Source organism: Solanum stenotomum, chromosome 1, assembly GCF_019186545.1.
Source record: "Solanum stenotomum isolate F172 chromosome 1, ASM1918654v1, whole genome shotgun sequence".
NCBI lineage: Eukaryota > Viridiplantae > Streptophyta > Magnoliopsida > Solanales > Solanaceae > Solanum > Solanum stenotomum.
Genome location: NC_064282.1, coordinates 21,425,086 through 21,446,362, shown reverse-complemented (window position 1 = coordinate 21,446,362; position 21,277 = coordinate 21,425,086). Strand labels below are relative to the sequence as shown.

General features: G+C 31.4%; 1 protein-coding gene across 1 annotated transcript in view; it reads right to left on the bottom strand.

Moving 5' to 3' along the window:
* Nucleotides 1-21,277, bottom strand: part of LOC125843766 (protein M7) — a 236,831-nt gene that overhangs the window by 33,677 nt on the left and 181,877 nt on the right. The window lies entirely within an intron of this gene.

Below are 21,277 nucleotides of genomic sequence, written 5' to 3'. Positions count from 1 at the left end.
AAAAAAAAAAAAGGAACTCGCTAGGCCTTCAGAACAAAGGCGATTCTGTTCATGCTTCAGACGATCTGGCTAATTCTATATACAACTATCTAATTTTCTTCTATTATATATAAAGGCGTAAGGGCGAAGGCCTATTTAGCGCCTTTCCAAAGGTAAGCGGTTAGGTTGACTTTGGAAAGGCTACTAAGGACCGGGTGAAGAATGAAAAACGTCCGCTAAAGCCCACGGGATAAGGTTTGCAGATGCGATCATGAATCGAACCAGATCGAAACATTCAGCTGTCGACGGACAAAGCCGGAACGTCGACCGCAAACGAAGGATGGCCAGGCCCCGGTTCCCAGGGTTAGGGTATTCCCTAATTATGAGCCTACTCAGATCAGAACTAAACTAGTTGATTCTCTTTGGCCGGCCGGCTTGTTGCAACCTTCGCATTTCCTGCTGAGATCCCAAGTCTCCAAGTGGGCCCTCTTGGCCACCCACGACCTTGGCTTTTTAGAGAATCCCGCTCCTGTGTCGTAGGACTTGTAGCTCGGCAGTCCACCGGGTGGGTTTGTTTATCCTTCCAGTTTCGAGTGTCTTCTTGGATAGTTATAGCGGCCCATAGGCGCGAGATGTACCATTAGATGGCTTGACGACAATTAAATATGATAGATCGAGTTATAATAATAGAATTAATTGTCCTTGTGTCAAAACTTACATAGAATTTTGAGATGCATCTCTCTCCATTATTTCTGCAGATTTCCCCTGTTTTTAGTTTGAAGCAAACAGTGAATATGAATGATGATGGAGTATATCAGAAACAAAATTCGTAATCTGATTTGCATTATTGTATTTATATCAACTAATTTCTGATAATCCCTCCTCCATTCTTCGATTTTAATTTCTAGGTAAGTCTCATACATGAAGGTACTTTGACCCATTGATCTCAAACTCATATGGAGGTATATATTTTGTTTTACTATTGGAAATTCACCCCAGAAAGATATAATTTCATATTAATCAATACACAGCCGATAATCAACATGTACTTTATAAAATGTACAATTTTCAATCAGTACATAATGATGTCTCAATATTTTGAGTTGTTAATTTTATTTTTAAAGAAATTAAAGATTTCATATTCAATTTTACGGTATAATTTTAGTTGCTAAAATTTAAATGATGACACAGGAAAGATAGAGTGGTTTTTTTTTTTTTCTTTATTCACTAATTAATGTCTTGATTGACAAGAAATAGGTTATGTATTAAAGGACCAGCTAGGGCTTTTCAATTTGCATGTACTTTTAGTCGCAATACAATGAGTTCTCTATTTCTGGTTCGTAGATTTTCAACCAATTTTCTCAGAAAATCCTCAAAAATCTCAATAAGTTCCTTGTTTCCCATCTTCAATCGCAATTACAATTCAAATTCTTCACATATTTTTTATCACGGAAAATTAGGCACGAGATCTTTTCCAATTACGAAAAAGTCAAATACTATTCTTCAGAATTTCCTGGAGATGATGAATTATACAAATACTTCTCATCAGACGATGGCTAAGAGTTCCTTGACAAATTATCGAAGGGCAAATATAATTCAATTCATGAGGATTTTGTTAAACAAATCCCAAAGGATTTGAATGATATCACCCTTGAGGATTTGCGCAAACTAACTGATCTATTGTTAACATCCATGGATAACTTGCGCCATACTTTTACTTTTTTTGGAATTGTAACTATAATGTTTGGGTTTCAGTGCAATAATATTCCTACGATGGTACATTTTTCCTACATTTATGTTATCGTTAATTTTGCATCGTTGAAGCAATGTGGTTCGATGGAAGATTTCAAATTACTATTGCAGAAACAAGGCAATGCCAACGCAAATATTAAGAAGTTTGTTCTTTAGCTTCTTCGAGAATTGAAGAAATCAGATGATGGCATATCTAACAAAGTGCTTTCAATTTTTTATGTGTGTTGTTGGATCTTATTTTTAGTTGTTCGTTAGGAATCAGAGGATGCTGCAATATATATATATATACATAAATTATAGTGATTTTACTTTACCAAATTTAAAAAGTGTGTGTGATGTTATTCGACGAATTTCATAGGGCCTTTGGACATTATTTCAAATAGTGTTGATTTATATTTTATTTTTTCGTTGATTTATATAGTTGTTATATTATTAATTCGTATTATAGTGTATTGTACAGGTACATGAAAATGAAAAGTAGGGGTGTTCACGGGTCGGTTATTGATCAAAATTAAAACCAAAACCAAATCAACTTTAATCGACTTTAAAATTATCAAAACCTAACCAAACCTAATATAATATACATTTATCGGTTTGGTTGTTATCGGTTTTGGTTCGGTTATTAACCATAAACATAAATTAAGAGAAATAGTTCATTCAAAAAGTAAAAAAAGTGACAATAATCCATTCAAAACGAAAAATAATTAGAATGACTAGCATTACGAAACTTTCTATCATTGAATTTACTATGAATAAAGCTTCAAATGTCACTATTTCTGGTCTAAAAGGAAGAGACATTCACAAAGAATTGTCAAAGAGATTGATATACATGAAACCAATAAGATAAATGTTCTCACATTGGGCATTTTTACTTTCATAAGTAAATTATAAATAAATTTTGATGAATGCATATATAAGATCTTTAAAATTCTTATAAAAAGAATATATTATGTACGTATAATAATAAAATTTATGCATATAATTTATCGGTTTGATTTGGTTATTTCTTCGATTTTTTTCGAACAAAACCATAACCAAACAAAATACTATCTTTTTTTAAAATCTAAAACAAAACCAGACCATACCCTAAATAAAATCGGTTTGATTCGATTTTTCAGTTTGGATCAGTTTTTATCCAAACCGTGAACACCCCTAATGAAAAGTTAGGATAAAAGATAAATAGGATTATTCAATAATAAGTAAAAATTAAATGAGAAGAAAATATTAAGGGTACATGAAAAGTTAGGGTAAAAGATAAATAGGATTATTAAATAATAAGTAAAAATTAAATGAGAAGAAAATATTAAGGTAATACGTGATCACACCAAATCAGTTACACAAAATCAGACTTTTTGCCGTTACCTAACGATGAATCTAAATGATACGATACAATAAAAATACATTATATTTAAACTAACAATACAATGAGTAACAACTAACAACCATCCGAGCAAGGTGTTACTGTTGAAATTTTGTTTGAACATTCGATTTGAATTTTTCTGTCATAACCACAACCTCACACAATTTGTTAAAACTATCAAAACTCCCAAATTATTATACTATATTACCAAATAAGTAAGTCATAGTTTATAAACAAGGTATCCAAAATATACTAACGTATCATATGAGTATATTGCGTATCTTCATTTTCCTTTTATAAATAAATGATTGTGATTACATGTTACTAACAAACTTTCAAACAAACAATTTTTTACAAAATTCATTGAGTAACTGATTATTTTTTGATATCACATAATACGAATAATCTCTTTAATTTTCAAACTATATCTACCCATTCACGAGTTTTAGGAAGTTAAATACTGATTTTAACAGCCAATATATATGCCTTGTGCCTAATATATATTTGGCAATTCGACTAGCAAAAAGATTTCTGCGGTTGCGGCTTAATTTTAGTCAATTGCTAAGTATTGTTGTTTTAGCATGTAATTAGCATTAATAATAGTGTATTTTGTGTTGTTTGTAAGTAAGGGTGAAAGTAATTATAATATCCCTCAATATAAATAGTTTCTTGATTTTATTTTTTATTTTCTCTTGTGTATTGGTCGACAAGAAATAGTCTAGGTATTAAATGAGTAACTAGGTTGTTTTTTTATTTGCATAACACATACCTTTAGTAGCAATGACGTCTTAACTAGGGTTTTCAACTAAGCTTCTTAGAAAATTCTCAATAAGAAGTTTTTTCTCTTCAATTTTCAATTACGATTACGTTTAAATCATCCCAAATTCTTCTTTCAAAAAATATTATTTGAATAGTACTAGTACATATTTCTAGTACGAAAAATTAGCTACGAGAACTTTTCTAATTACAAGTTATTCGAAAAAGTTAGATACTATTCATCATCGAGACGAGAAAAAGAAGTTAGTTGATAATCATCATAATGAAATTTTTTAATTACTACTTATCATATGATGATAAAATGTTTCTCGACAAATTATCCAAGGAAAAATACATCTCAGCAGGACACAAGGAAGTTGTTCATCAATTCCCAAAGAATTTCAATAATAGAGTCCGAAATCAAAAGGGCAACAAAAATTTTAGAAAATTCTAAAAGGGCAACTAAATTATTTATCAAATCAAAAGGACAACTAAATTATTTATCAAACCAAAAGGGCAACAAATTTTAACGGCGTCCAAATCAGGGTTTCCGTCGCAAGGCGCAGGCTCAACTGCGTTTTGCAGGCTGCTTTTTGAAAAACAAAATTGGTTTTATTTTCTTGGGCTGTTGTTATTAATTTATTCATTGGTTTTATTCTTATTAATTTTAAATTAAACTACTGTTCCTAGTTATTTTCATTCCCTTGTAACCAGAAGCGGAAAAATATTTTATGTAAGTTGTGTTCTTCTTTTTAGAATTTTGTACACTAATTACATGATAAGTTAGAAACTTCTTGCTAGATACATGAGAACAAACGAGAGAATTAACAAGAAAAAGAATAATAAAAAGAAGAAGAAAATAACACTTTTTAATTATATGAGTAAAAATTACACGTGTAAGTATATATTCGTGGCATGGAATTTAAAATAATAAAGAACACTTTTTAATCTCATAGTTTAAAGATCTGTCAAATAGTTAAATTTAATTTTATGTTATTAAATATGTCATGTACTTGAAATAGACTAGAAAAAAATGAGACAAATAAATTGACACGAAAAGAATGACTTTAATTTGTTGTAACTAAACATTATAGCTTTGCTTTTGCATAAGTTGGTAGTCACTTGAATTAAAGAACAAAAACAAATTATGTATTGTTTGTTTGATTATATAAAATAACTATTAAGCTTACATTTTCCTTTAATTTATAGTGGATAGAGGCGAACTCAGGATTTGAAGACTTTGAGTGTATCGATATTATCTTAGCTGGATTCAAACTCACGTCTCAATGGTGGATCTTTAGCTTGTACACAATGACACTACCATACTTTTCATGGGTATACTGTTAATTATTTCCTAATTTCTGGCAGTTTCTCAAGATATATATATATATATATATATATATATATATACATAATTTATACATAACTTTTTACCGATGTTAACGAATGCACGTGCACGATGTGTCCGCCTCTAATTGTGGCAATAATTTTGTAAGTATATACGTCCATCTATATCAATGTTGAGAAATTCACAACAATCCATTTTAACTTCGAAGGTGTTCCATAGCTTGAGATCGAGTCTTATTCAACGAAAAAACACGTGTAATAAGTGTAAAATGATAACATTATAGCTCAAACATAATTAAAGTATAGTATATAAAAAAAAAACAAAAAATAACTAAGAACACGTAATTATAGCCTATCATCAGTTGTCCACTCCTATTGACATACTTTTTACCCCATACAATTTTACTTTTTAAAGTAGAATTTTTTTACCGAATCTAAATTAATTGGACTCTAAAATGATTTTTTTTTTTTTACAAAAAAAGCAGCCTGCAAAACGCAGGTGAGTATGCGCCTTGTAAGGCTAAAAGCTGTCACAGCCTTACAAGGCTAAAAGTAGTCATAGCCTTGTAAGGCGCATGGGTTTTTGCGCCTTGCAGCGGAAATCTTGATTTAGACGCCGTTGAAATTTATTGTCCTTTTGGTTTGATAAATAATTTAGTTGCCCTTTTGAAATTTTAGAAAAATTTTATTGCCCTTTTGGCTCCGGACTCTTCAATAATATCACCCTTGAGGATTTCCGCAAACAAACTGAAATGCTATTAGAATCCACTAATGACTTGCATGCAATATCAAATGTTTTTGGATTTTTTGGTATACTTGTGGTGATTGGGGGCCATTATAATCTTCAGACAATTATATACTTTTTGTTGATGGGTTGTATATCTCGATACGACAAACCTAAGCTTTGTAAGTCGATGGAGAAGCTCAAATATTAATGCAACAACAAGGAAAGTATGTTCAGATTTATACTCTTGTTATACAACTTCTTTTGGAATTGAAGAGAATGGATGAGTATATGATGCGTGTTAAGATTTCAATTCTTGGTGTACGTATATTTTATACCTATTGGATGGTTAAATTCTTCTTTATTTATTGTTTTGGAACTTAACTATAGGTACTATACTTTATCAAAATAAAGAATTATCACACATATGATGCATTATATTTGACGGATGGGTTGAGCCAATTATTATGTATTTCCATTTGTTGAGTTAGTCCTGAAAAAAAATTGTAACATGCCCTGAGTGACTTTACTTTTAGTACCTTTAAATACTAGTTAAACTTTGGAAATAGTCTCTCTACCTCGTAGTGGTAAGGTTTACGTACACTATACTCTCCCCAAACTTCACTAGGTATGTATATTGTTGTTTTGTGAAATGTCCTGGTTCAACATGTGTCCAGGACATTTACAAAGTTTAGATCAAATTTTCTAATCCTAACTGTATTTAGTGAAGTTTGTACAGCATCAAGGATTACCAGAACTAAAAGCTCACAAAAGCTGGCTCCTAGGAGCTGACAGAAATAGTTCAGTACCATTAAGATACCTGATCATAAGAAAAAGCCAGACATACTTCCATAGCACAATATGGTTGAAGTTACCTGTGGATGAAGATTTTACTTTGAGGGCATGTCCTAAGGTAAATTATCTTTTAATCCGAGTCTTAAATCTTTTTGATGATTCAGAATTTAGTTATTGTAAATTATCATCTTAATTAGTTGAATTCATGGTTTAGTCACACTCTCCCTTACACTGGTACTTATGCAATCAGAATAGTATTTGTAAAGCTACTCAATTTACAAATTTTAAAGATTTCTAGCAAAGTATATGACTGTAACACCACTTCTTTTCTTTTGGCATAATATCAATATTATTCAGCAAAGTCAAACAATTTTGTAGGTTGCACTCTTTCTATCTCTGCAGAAAATTGATGACCTATTTAAGCAACAAACAATTAGAAAGGGCTTTCTGATCGTAAAGACTGCCAACACATCCCTTTTTATAGTCATATATACATTCACAAACTCAATCAACTCTAAGTTGAAATTCAATTTAGAAAGACTTGCAGGAGACAAGATATATATCTGATAGTAGATTGGTTCATCTAAAGTTAAAATAACACTACAATTTCGGATAACTTATCCCGTGATTTTATGCCAAACAAACACAAGATAAATTCATCTTTAGATTAATCCCAAAATTAGTTATCCCTAATCCCTTATACCAAACAAGCCCTAAAAGATACTTATCCAAACCGGGTGTTTTGTATTGTTACCTCAAGGTGCAGGGCAGCGTACTCCTAAAACATATAGGGAAAGGAAATCATTATAAATGGCTATCACTGTGCACGGGTCCTACCCCAAACCACAATAATTTATTATACGAAATCTTATTTTGCGAAAGACGATTTTCACATCCTAATCATATGAAACCAACTTTACTCTTATCCAAAACTCCTCTTCTTTGGATACATTTATTCCTTCCTAAAGTTACATGGCAACAACGAGGAGTCATGAACAAGCGCAAAGGCTTGAACTTCACCCACTCATTCGAAATGAGCTACTAATTTGGAGTACAAGCGCGAAGGCATGAGACGGGAATGTCTTCACCATTTGATATTGCATTATAAAGAGCTTCTATTGCATCAAGAGTGGAAATGGGATTTACTTTCCCTTTTCACCTTTTTTCTTAATTAAAGTTATATAAAAAATGAACCGACAAAGTGTTTGTTCACAAAAATTGTTATAGTTTCTATAGTTCAGTTGTGCCTCTCATGGTTGAATGTGAAAAAAAAAATTATTCCTTTCTTTTCTGTACAAAATTTATGACAAAGTGATAATTATACGAGAAATGTATGAACTAGAAAAAGTACTTACCAATCTATTCCATCAATTTGTATCAAGAAGAACAGATACCAGACATGATAACATTATTCTTCTATTTTGTGTTTGAAATCCTAGCATAGGTTGGTGGTTGGTAATGTGTCACAAAGTCAATGCAGGTCAAGTGATCAAGAACATTGAATATAGAAGTTTACATGCACTTTAAGTGGCATTTGCAAATATTGTTTGTCTATATATGTGAATGATTTGACATCTCATTATTTAGTCAATCAAATGATCTAAAAACTAATTTAGAACTAGTACAGTAACAATATCAAAATGAGCTTAAGTAGAAGCAAATGAACTGAATTTGTTTTTTAGAAAGAGTTTTACTCCTGTGTTAGGAGGCTTTCCGGTGCAATATGAATAGATAGTCACATAATATCATAGATAAAATCTCACATGAGCTATTACATATTATTATTTCTTATAATAATATACATCATATATATTATTTTTATGAATAATTTTAAACATCTTATAAATATTTTCATCAAGATTTATTTATAATATTTATTTATGAAGCAAAAAAGTTCTAAGCAAAAAGTATTCTGAACAAAAAATATTTTGGACATGAACGTTATTTTATTCTCCTTCCCCACCTTGTTTTTTGATTTTATTTTCATGTATGTTTAATAATCAAACCAATTCGATAACAACCAAATAGATGAATGTATATTAAATTAGATTTGATTTTAATAATTTAAAAACGAATTATATTGATTTGATTTTAATTTTGAGCTAATAACCGACCCAAATGTCAATTTTCTTGCCAATAATTTCCTAGTTGTCCATCAAGATTAAAAAAAATCTCACAAGCTTTCAATTGACCTGAAATGCTATTGATATCTTTTGAATAACTAGTATACCTAAACCGGAGTAGAGTAACTTTGTGACTATTCAGACAATAATAAAATTTTGAATTGTATATAACATAACTTTAAAACATGAATATAACATTATTTAGGGAAATTGCAACTATATTAAATTATAATTTAATCATTGAGATAATTTGCATATAGGAAACCCATGATCAAATTAAAAATAGTAAATGCTACTATTGTCCATAATTTATTAGACGAAAAAAGAAGAAGATTCTGATATAAAATTTACAATAGATTGAATTATGAGATAATCAAAATCTCTTTCTATTCCAATAATGTCTTCTGAGAGAACGAGAGTCATTAGCATATTTAGGCATATCGTGAAAGTCCACCATTATAGTCCCTCTCTTGACTTCCCTTTGCTCTGTCATCCTTTCCTCAAGTTTCCTCTTAATTGATTCAAACTCCATCTCTATGTGTTTGATACTTTGTGTTTCTTTTTGCACTAATCTCACAATTGCAAAGCTTTGTGCTATTCTCTCAATTGGTTTTGTAATTGCACGACAATTGCTTTGTTTTTGTATGAGCAATCTGAAAGAAGTTATTTTTTATGAGGAGCAACTTGTACAATTGGTTTCTGATTTGTAGGCGAAGTAATCTGATTTGTTTTTATGTCACTTTGTCTTTTTTTTCTTAGATTTTTTTGCTTGATTACTTCATCTTCATCATCAACATCAAGAATCAATTAATCGTGGTCTTTAGAGTGCATTATTTTGTTGAATATTCTATTTATGCATTTTCTTAAAGTGCACGAGATATATCACAAATTTTTATTTTTTCCTGAATTATGAGAGTCTTATTTATAGTTATAGGCTGAAAAAATTGTGATAAGGACAATTACTTTTGGTCAATTATATTGAATTGACATAGTCATATTTGATTAGCCTAAACATGTCATTTATACACGTCGTGCATTTTCATTGATTTTAATTTGACGAGGCATGCTATGCCATTTTGATATATGACATAATTATATTAGCTCCTTCAATAGACTTGACGTGCCACACCATTTCACACGCGATGCCAATTTAGTGACCTCATCATTTGTAGCTCAATTAAATAGACAGTCCAACAAAGTTTGACCATTAATAAAAAGGGAAAACTACAAACAAATATTCATGTTATATTTACTGAATCCCGATCAATAACGATCAATGTAATGTCCATATACATTGATCAGGGCATACTTTAACACTAGATATATGTATCTTTAATATCATATACATGTATTTATGCATGAAAACACTAAATACTTGATACAAGATAAATTGATGAAATTGATATCATATATAAGAGATGAAACTAATTATGGATATACATATTCATGAGATTGATACTAGATACACATATATATACACAAAATTTGTAAAACTCAAATGGATTCTGAATTACAGATACATAGGGAAAGAGGCGAACAAAAGAGTAAATATATCTCATAATATACCTATATCTCATATAAATGTGAATCACGCTTGAATACAACATATTTGGAATAAATTACATCTAATTTTACTCGCGTATTCCGGAGATGCATATACCCAAGATAATTATTTTGGCAAATAAAGTAAATTTGTTATTTCAACATGTAATTAACATAAATAATAGTGTGCTTTGTGTTGTTTCATCTCAATAAAATTCAAAATTATTGGATTCAAATAATTAATTAACTTATATTCATTCCCTATATTTATTTGGATGGTATATTTTGATTATCTTTTACTTTTATATAATTTGAATTTCTTATGGATTTAAATGTAGTAAAATTTTGTCATCCACAATTGAAATTCGAAGAACAAATTGCTCAACAAAAATGTGTACACTTATATTTTATTTGAATGTAGTTAATATTCATAGGAGCGGAGCTACGGTTGTTCATTGAAAAACTACCCTATACATAAAAGTCAAATTTTACTTCATATTGATATGTTTAGAATTTTGCACACCCTCTCTTCGTGTTTAGACTCTAACCTTTAGGTGTCGAAAGAGATAAAGAGGTAGAGTATTGGATAACAAGACGATTTAGATATTTGCAGTATTTTTGTCTATTCTATTGTAGTTTACTTTGATTTTTTGGTTCGATTTTATCAAACTTCAATTCGATATTTCGATGTGCATATGCTAATTTTAATTTATATAGTAACAATAAATGCACAATTTTTTTTAGGGAAAAGAGTTTGAAAAATACTTCAACTTTGGCCGAAGTTGTTGTTACGATACTAAACTTTATGGAGGACCTTTTACCCCCTGCACTATTTAATAGTGTATTTTAAAGGTATGTATGTGCCCACGTGGACACATTACTATTTATAATAATGTAATATTTAAGATGTCCTAGGGGGGTTTGGGCTTTAGAGTGAGCCACCCTTGTTCCTAAAAAGATTTAAGAAAAAGAAAAAATAAATAAACGGCAGTCCTAAACAATATAGGAAAAGGGAAAAATAATTTAGTAAATTTGTTGGAAGTCCTAAACAATATTGGAAAAAGGGAAAAAATTTCTAAAAATCGTACAATTCAAAAATGGAAATTATTGAAAAGGTTAATTTTGTAGCACTCCTAGTCCTAAAAGATGTGACAAAAAGTTTCCAAAAAATCTTATAAGAGGGGTTTGATGAGTTAAAGTTTCTTATTACACTTTTAACAAATTACTTTTTTTCCTCATAATTGTTGTTCTTGTTCGAGTGAGTGTGAGAAGAATGGATATTGAAAGAGTTTTCATGAGTTGTTACAAGATCGAGGAGCAGCCTGACGATATTTTCAACTTGATCGAATTAGCTCTCCGTGTTGGTGCATTCAAGTATCAGCCACAGTTTGAAAAGCGCAAAGCCAGGATAATTAAGTTCCTCATGAATCCCTCCATAACATCAACTGATGATGATGATTATGATGATGAAGAAGAGGTTATCGAGGACAATGCTGGTGATCAAGATGACATGACCAGCGTTGAAGAGCCTGAGAAAGAAGAAGAGGATGGGTTAGGAACACAACAAATAACTGCAGAAAGCAACAAACCCTTGGTGACGAAGATTAGAATAGTCATAGGCAAGTCTTTACAAGTTGCTCCTGCGGAGAAACAGAACAATTGCAGTGCAATAACAGAAAGCAGCACAGAGTTGAAGAAAACTGACTTGGTTCAACAATTGGATAAACAAGGAACACCACAGTCCCATAATAGTACAACTATGCCATCAAAAAAGAGGATGAACGAGTCCACCAAACGAGTACATGTTGCTCCTCCTCGTGTAAGACTTCTTTCTGATTTATCTTTCGAGAAGCACCTTGACAGAGACAAGCAGAGCCACAAAGGTTTCAAGAAGATGGAGAGTGATCATCACACAGAAAAGAAGATAGAAGAAGGAGCACAAAAGACCCCTACCCAATGCAGGAGAAAAGAGTGCACCACTGGTTCAACAAAGATGATTGAGGCCACCAAGCCTGTACAAGTTGTGAAATCGATGCAAAAAGAAACACAAAGCATCAATGATATGAAGAAGAAGTTTGAATCAAGCAAGAGGAAATTTGAGGAAAGGTTAGCAGAGCAAAGGGAAGCCAAGAGAAGGATAATAATGGTGGACTCTCATGATATGCCTAAACTTGCTAATGACGAATCTCATGCTCCCAAAAGACGTTGTTGGGGTAGGAAGAGGTTTTGATATTCTCATGGTTCAATCTGTTGTAAATTTAACACCAGAGTCCTTATTTTTGTCTTATAAATTATGGACAGTAGTATCCTATATGTGAATTATCTCAATCATTGAAATAACATAGTTGTGATTTCCATAATGGTGGTATATGTCATGATTTAAAGTTGTGTTATATATAACTCAGAATTTCAATATTGTCTTTTATCTTCTTAATCCGACTCTTGGTTTCTACTCATACTTCCGTCCCACTAATGTATGAAATATTTAGATCCTGAATAGGCACAAAGTTACTTTGTTTGCTAGTCGTTTTACGCATAACAACTATTCAGAAGACATCACTTGCAATTTCAGGTCAGTTGAAAGCCTGTAAGATTTTTAAGTAAGAAGTTTGATGGTAGCACTGCTTTATCCTGATAGGCAACTAGGAAATTATTGGCAAGAAAATAGACGATAATTCGATAAATAAGGTGTGTAGACATTAATACTTCAAGAAAATGAATCCAGAAGACTGGCATTTATGCCCCACCTTCTACAGGCATACCTAAGTTCCAATCTTGAGAATAGAGTTTAAGGCATACCATCTGTTTAGAAGACATTAATATCCACAAATAGAGTATCAGATCAGCTTGAGAATGTTGTAGATTTGGAGCAAGTATAACACTTTTTATACCAATGGTTTGAGTTGAATGGTTTACAACACATTTTGTATGTATTGAACGGACCAAATTGAGATATTCGTTATAAATCAGTTACAAATAACTATTGCTAAAGAGTTATAAATCATATGAAATAAGATAAAGTTCAATATCTTCCTGGTAATTCTTTTGAAGATGCAAAAATCAAAACAAGTCAAGCTAGGAACATTCTATATTGTGGTCCCCTAATTAAGCATCCTGTTAGTCACTGACGTTGGACTCATCATGCATTAAGAAGACCTTGGACAGACTAAACTAGAAATTAAGAACAAGTACTCAGAAACATAAACGTGTTCCAACAAAAGGATTTTATTTTTTTTTCGGTTTCCACTTGGTGTCTATTACCCCCTCATTGGAGCCCGGCTAAATCCCGATTCGTGCTAGGATGTCCAACATTTGATGGTAAAGCGCTTTTTAATAAAGGCGACAACGTACCCAGGGACGCGAACTTGAGACCTTTCGTTAAGTATGAAGGAGCCTTTGTTTGTATCGAAAGGATGTAGTCTCAAGTCCTATGCAGTATGAAAGATATAAAGCTTAAAGAGGAAAACTTACTTAATCTGATGAAGCAGTTCTTTACCAAAAAAATGCCACAAGGCAAAAAGAGAAGACGCTAAGAAGGCGTGTGGCTATAAAAATAAAATAAATATCACTTTATTTGAAATTTTCAAAGTTAAATTTGTGTTTGACTATATATTTAAAAATATATTTAGAATTTAAATGTTGTTTATAAAAAAAAAAAAATTGAACTGGCCCAAGATATTTATTTATGAAAGTAAAAAATCCCCAAATAAAAATTATTATGAACAAAAAAATTGCGATCATGTATGTTTTGTTGTTCTCCTTCCCCACCTTGTCTTTCAATTTTATTTTTGTGTATATTTATAATCGAACTAAACCGAATCAAAATTGATTACAACCAAATAGATAAATGTGCATTATATTTTATTTGATTTGGTTTAAATAATTTAAAATTGATTTGATTTTAGTTTCGGGTCAATTACAGACCCAAATATTTATTTTCTTGCTAATAATTTTCTTGTTGTTTATCGTGATTGAAAAATCCCACGAACTTTCAATTGACCTGAAATTGCTAGTAATATCTTTTAAATAACTAGTATACCTAAAATGACAAGTAAGTAAATTGATTTGTGCCTATTTAGGATTAGCATATGGTGAGACCCAAGATCTAAATACCATTTTGATTGTAAACATTAGTGTAAGAAAATTATAAATAAACCAAGACTTGTATTAAGATGATAAAAAACAACAAAGAAATTTTGAGTTGTATATAACAGAATTTTAAAGCATGAATACAACTTCATTTTCCTAAATTGCAACTATATTATTTTAATAATTGAGATAATTTCCATATAGGAAACTTAGAATCAAATTAAAAATAGTAGTCATTTGAATGCTACTATTGTCCACAATTTATTAGACAAAAAGAATAAAATTTATAACAAATTGAATCATAAAATAATCAAAATCACTTTCTATTCCAGCAATGTCTTTTGGGAGCGCGAGGGTCTTTGGCAGGTTTAGGCATATCATGAAAGTCGACCATAATAGTCTTTCTCTTGGCTTTCCTTTGCTCTGCCAACCTTTTCTCATATTTTGTCTTGCTTGCTTCAAACTTCATTTCCATGCTTTTGATGTTGTGTGTTTCTTTTTGCATTGGTCTCACAACTATAGAGTTTTGTGTTGGTCTCTCAATTGGTGTGTTAATTATATTGCAGTTGCTTTGTTTTTGTGGTGAGTAATCTGAAAGAAGTTGTTTTTGATGAAAAGCAACTTGTACATTTCTTTTGATACACAATTTAATCTTCATTGTTGGTTTATGATTTGTAGGCGAAGTAAAGTGATGTGTTTCTCTGTCACTCTGTCTTTCCTTCTCAAATTTTCTTTTCTTGATCCTTTCATTTTCAAAACCAACATTGTCATCTGCATCATCATCAAGAATCAAGCCGTTGTGGTCTTTGGAGTGCATTATCTTCTTGAATATCTTATTTCTGTGCTTTAAGTGCACAGAGTTTATCACAAATTTTTATTTTTCTGAATTATGAGAGTCTTATTTATAGTTGTAGACTGAAAGAGTTGGGATAAGGACAAATATGTTTGGCCAACTATGTTGAATTAACATGTGACATGATTATATTGGCTCCTTCAATAGAATTCACGTGTCACGTCATTTTACACGTGACGTCAAACATCATTTGTAGCTCAATTAAATAGACAATCCAACAAAATTTGTCCATTAATAAAACAAAAAACTACATAGAAATATTCCTGCTATATCTACTAAATCTTGATTAATGTATTTATGTACAGATACACTTAAAAATGTATCAGTGCATATTTTAACACTGCATACATGTATCTTTGATATCAACTACATGTATAGTATTCACGCACAAAAATACTAAATAGTTAATATAAGATAAACTGATGAAATTGATATGAGATACACTAGGTGACATTGATTTTGGATACACAGATTCATAAAATTGTTATTGGATACACGTATACATAAAATTTGTGAAACTCAAATACATTATGAAATACATATACATAGGGAGATAGGCGAAATAAGGACAGGAAAAAGGTGAGCAAGATAGTTAGTGTACCACATATACATGTGACTCACGCTTGAATACAATAATTCTGAAATAAATTACACCTAATTTTACTCGCGTGTTTCTGAGATAAACATCCAATATGACTTAACTATAAACACAATGATGACATTGATAAAATTATCAATAAATCCAATATTCAAAGAAGAATAAAAGAAAACAAAATCAATTTTCAATCAAGCAAATAATAAATTTAAGAGTAAAGACATAAAGACACAATCAAAGTTGTCCCGTATTTGCATAAAGGCACCTTAACTTTTCAAGTGTCCTATCACCCCATAAAACTATTTAATATCGTTGTAAATGGGCCATTTTGACCCATTCACTCGTCTATGTAGTGGCGCGTGTTGCTCACTCCCTGTGATAGAATTCAATCCGACCTGACCCAACCCAACCCTATTCTTTGAAGAAAAGTCATCTTCTCCTTTTCTTTTCTTATCTCTCAACTTTCCATAAAATCTGAAGAAATAGAAAAGTTTTCTCGCCGTGTTGGTGTTGATAATCTCGTTGTTGATATGTCTTAGTGAAGATTCTTGGAGGGGCAAAGAATTGAAGGTTTAACAGGTTAGGGTAGATCATATGATAAATATCTTCTTCTTTTTTCGATTATTATGATTTTAGGGATTATTATAGTGTAAAAGTGTTCAAATCGACCTACTATATTTGCCATTGTTAGGATTTTATAGTTTTTCGTTGTGTTTTTGAGTAATTGCTACTGTAGGGCTATGGAAAAAACCATGAAATCAAAAAATTAGGGCTATCAATGGCTATTTTGGGTTTAAATTTGGGGAAGATGATATAAAGTGATTAAATAATTAATAATAAAGAAAGAAAATGATACGTGGCACTTTTAAATTGGTCCATGGCAGTGAAAACGCAGCATGACACGCCTCATGTGCGTGGTAACAACCCAGACGAGGAAATGGGTCAAAATGGCCCATTTACAAAGATATTAAATAGTTTTGTGGGGTGATAGGACATTTTGAAAGTTAAGGTGTGTTTATGCAAATACGGTACAACTTTAATGGGATCTTTATGTCTTTTCCCTAAATTTAATTCAATTAAACTTATAAGAATGTGGAATATTTTTTAGCATAAAGTGTACTATGGCCTAGTGGTCTTTTGGGACATAGAATTAAATAATCAAAGGATATTTCATTAGATAAATAAGTGTATTCCACTTTCTATATGTGATAATATTCCTACCATTTTATTATAAATTGTTAAAGAATGACAAAAGTCTCACATTTGTAGTTAATGAGATGGGTGGACTCCTTATAATGGTTGGACAATCCTCCTCCCATTGAGTTAGCTTTTGGGATGTGAGTTAGACCCGCCAAGACCTAATTTCACATAGTATCAGACGCAGGGTCCATCTCATCCAATGTTGGGGACCCCAAAAATCAAAATTGCTCACGCAGTAGATGTTAAGCCTTAGGCTTGAGGTAAGGTGTTAAAGAATGAATAAAACCCCACATTGGTGGTGAATGTGATGGATGGAGTTCTTATAAGATTTGAGCAATCCTCCTTCCTTTGAGCTAGCTTTTGGGGTGTGAGTTAGGCCCAAAATCTAATTTCACCTAAACAAAAGGAGATAATAATATCGGAATTATCTAATACCTCAAATCAAACATGTAATAAAATTAATATTGAATTTTATGTCAAGATTATTATCCTTATTTCAAAATCAACTAAACTCAAACGGTGGAGTACTTCTTCGCTTAAGTCGTTTTGGTACGTAGGATAAGATGCACAAGAATATTCAATGAAATTATTTTATCCATTTCTTATATGAGATAATTATCCTATCATTTCAATATAAATAGCTAAATAAAATAATATTGAAATTAGTTAATACATCAAATTAAATATAAAATAAAATTAATCCCAAATTTTATTTAGTATGAGTTTAAGAAAGAAAGAATTGTTTTAGAAACTTATGGTCTACAATAAGTAGGTGTGTGCAAAAATTGAATCGGCAAATAAATTGACATGGAAAAAATGTTAATGGTTTATTGTCATTGGGTTGTTCATGGTTTTATTAAAAAAATATCGGGTTGTTGATTCAATTTTGATTTTTAATATTACCCAATAACCCATTAAAACGGTAGTAATTTACTATTTGTCCCTACATAAATATTAAATATTAATTTTAGTAACTTATTGGTTATTGCATTTTTTTCATGTTAGTTACTCTATTATTATTTCAATTTTATTAATGTTTGTGAAGTTATATTATTGTCTTGTCCTGTCAAATTGTTGGAGAAGTCATATGGTTGTTTTATAAGCATTTTTAAACGGTTAAATCGAAAATCGAACTGTTAAGGACCGAAATCGATAAACCTAAAATAGATAAAATTATCTTATTGATTTTGTTATTGGTTTAGCGTATTTAAAAACTACAAAATTGATAAAATGAATCGATAATACATAAAAATCAAATCGAACTGACCGATGCACACCCCTAAAAAAAGTCATCGATGTTTGGGTGGATATAGGTCATTTTATTAAGGGTACTATAGATAATTTAAAATTAAATTGTTACTAAATATAAAAAGAGAAAAGTGTGCGGTTATGCAAACATATACTAGTTAATTAGCTAACATAGCTACAGTTTGCATTAATTACGATTCAAAACTTACTTCTAGCTATAATTACATTCTCTCTCTCACCTCTCTCCTCTCTCTCTCTCTCTGGAATCTCCCTCGCCTCTCTCCTATCCCTGCCTAGTCTCTCACTCGATTCTCTTCTGTCAATCTCTCTCTCACTGTATACAAACACAAATGTATAATTTTTGTTTGTATAAAGCGAGAGAGACTTGATATATAAATACATATCTCTCCGCCTTATAAACTTATAATTATACAAATACAAATCTTCCACTACCCAGTTCTCTTTTGTCTTTCTATCTATCTCTCTCTTTATACAAATACAATCTATAATTTGTGTTTGTATAAAGCGAGAGAGATTGGATATACAAATACAAATGTTTTACTCGATTCGATTGTATACGAATTCAAATTTTATGTAGATATACAAATACAATCATTGATATATATACATAGTAGTTACATATATACAATTATCTAATCGATATAAATATGCAATTCGCCTCTCTACACTCTCTTCCCTCTCTCCTCCCTCTCCCAATCTCGTTCGTCACTCTCCTCCTTATAACATGTAGCTACGAATCGTAATTAGCAATCTATAGCTATGAAGCATAATTAAGTTATTTTTGAGTGACTATATGCGAAAATTCCTATATAAAAATGTGTTATTGTTATTTGGACGGACTAAAAATAAAGTGAGTCATATAAATTGTGACAGAGAGAGTAATTTCCACCGCCAAACAAACCCGAGATAAATTCATCTTTAAATTAATCCCAGAATTAGTTATCCCTAACTCCTTATACCAAACAAGCCATAAAAGACACTTATCCAAACCGGGTGTTTTGAAACGATTGTTACCTCAAGGTTGCAAGGCAGCCTACTCCTAAAACATATAGGAAAAGGAAAAAATAATTTTGTAAATTTGTGGGCAAGTCTTAAACAATATGAGGAAAGGAAAAAAAGTTTCTAAATTTGTGGGCAGTCCTAAATAATATTGGAAAAGGGGAAAAAGTTACCAAGGTAGAATCAAGGTGTATATAATTAAGAGAGGAATGTGAATTGTGATCATCACCTTAAACAATTTACTCTTTTCATAATTGTTTCTTCATGTTTGACTTAAGTAATGGATATCGAAAAGATATTCTTGAATTCTTTCTCTATAAAGAAGAATCCTGATATATGTGATTTGATCGAAGTTGCTATACTTGTTGGTGCATCAAAGTATCCTCTTGAGTTTGAGAAGCGTAAAAATAGGATATTCAACCTGATAAAGTACCCCGGCGAACCTAATGACGAAGATAGAGACAGTAGTACTCTTGATGATGATGATGATGACGACGACGATGAAGATGACATGACCAGCGTTGAATAGCGTGAGAAAGAAGAAGAGGATGGATTAGGAACACAACAGATAACTGCAGAAAGCAACAAACCCTTGGTGAAGTCATGGGCAAGTCTGTACAAGTTGCTCCTATGGAAAAACACAACAATTGCAATGCATCAACAGAGTTGAAGAAAACTGATTTGGTTCAACAATTGGATAAACAAGGAACACCACAGTCCCATAATAGTACTACTATGCCATCAAGAAAGAGGATGAACGAGTCCACCAAACGAGTACAAGTTGCTCCTCCTCGTGTAAGACTTCTTTCTGATTTATCTTTCGAGAAGCACCTTGACAGAGACAAGCTGAGCCACAAAGGTTTTAAGAAAATGGAGTGTGATCATCACATAGAAAAGAAGAGAGAAGAAGGAGCACAACAGACCCAACGCACGCGAAAAGAATGCACCACTGGTTTAACAAAGATGAATGTGGCCACCAAGCCTGTACAAGTTGTGAAATCGATGCAAAAAGGAACACAAAGCATCAACGATATGAAGAAAAAGTTTGAATCAAGCAAGAGGAAATTTGAGGAAAGGTTAGCAGAGCAAAGGGAAGCCAAGAGAAGGATAATAATGGTGGACTTTCATGATATGCCTAAACTTGCTAATGACGACTATCGTGCTCCCAGAAGATGTTGTTGGTGGTAAGAGGAGGTTTTGATATTCCCATGGTTCAATCTGTTGTAAATTTCACAACAGAATCCTTATTTTGGTCTTATAAATTGTGGACAGTAGTATCCTATATGTGAATTATCTCAATCTTTGAAATAATATAGTTGCAATTTCTCAAATGGTGTTATATGTCATGATTTAAAGTTGTGTTATATATAACTCAGAATTTCAATAATGTCTTTTATCTTCTTAATCCAACTCTTGGTTTTTACTCATACTACCATTACGGTAATGTATGAAGTCGGGATGATATTTAGATCCTGAATAGGCACAAAGTTGCTCTGTTTGCTAGTTGTTTTACGCATAACAACTATTCAGAAGACATCACTTGCGCTTTCAGGTCGATTATATTTTACATCCTAATCCTCAGTTGGAATTCTTTTTACATGATTTTGGTTTAGTTCCTCCATTGGAATTCTTTTTACATGACTTTGGTTTAGTCGATTTTCAAATATTGGGGTCATTTAGAAACCGAGACATATTACCAGTTTTACTATTTACTTTGATATAATTTGTATGCTATACAAAATACTCGTACAATTCATTACCACTTATCCAACATTAACTTGATACATCCCTAAAGATACAATAAATAGATGACAATTTTACTATATCAGCTTTTTTATTAATTTTTCAATCTGGTTAAACAAAAGGGAACATCTACCTTCGATAGTGTACGAGT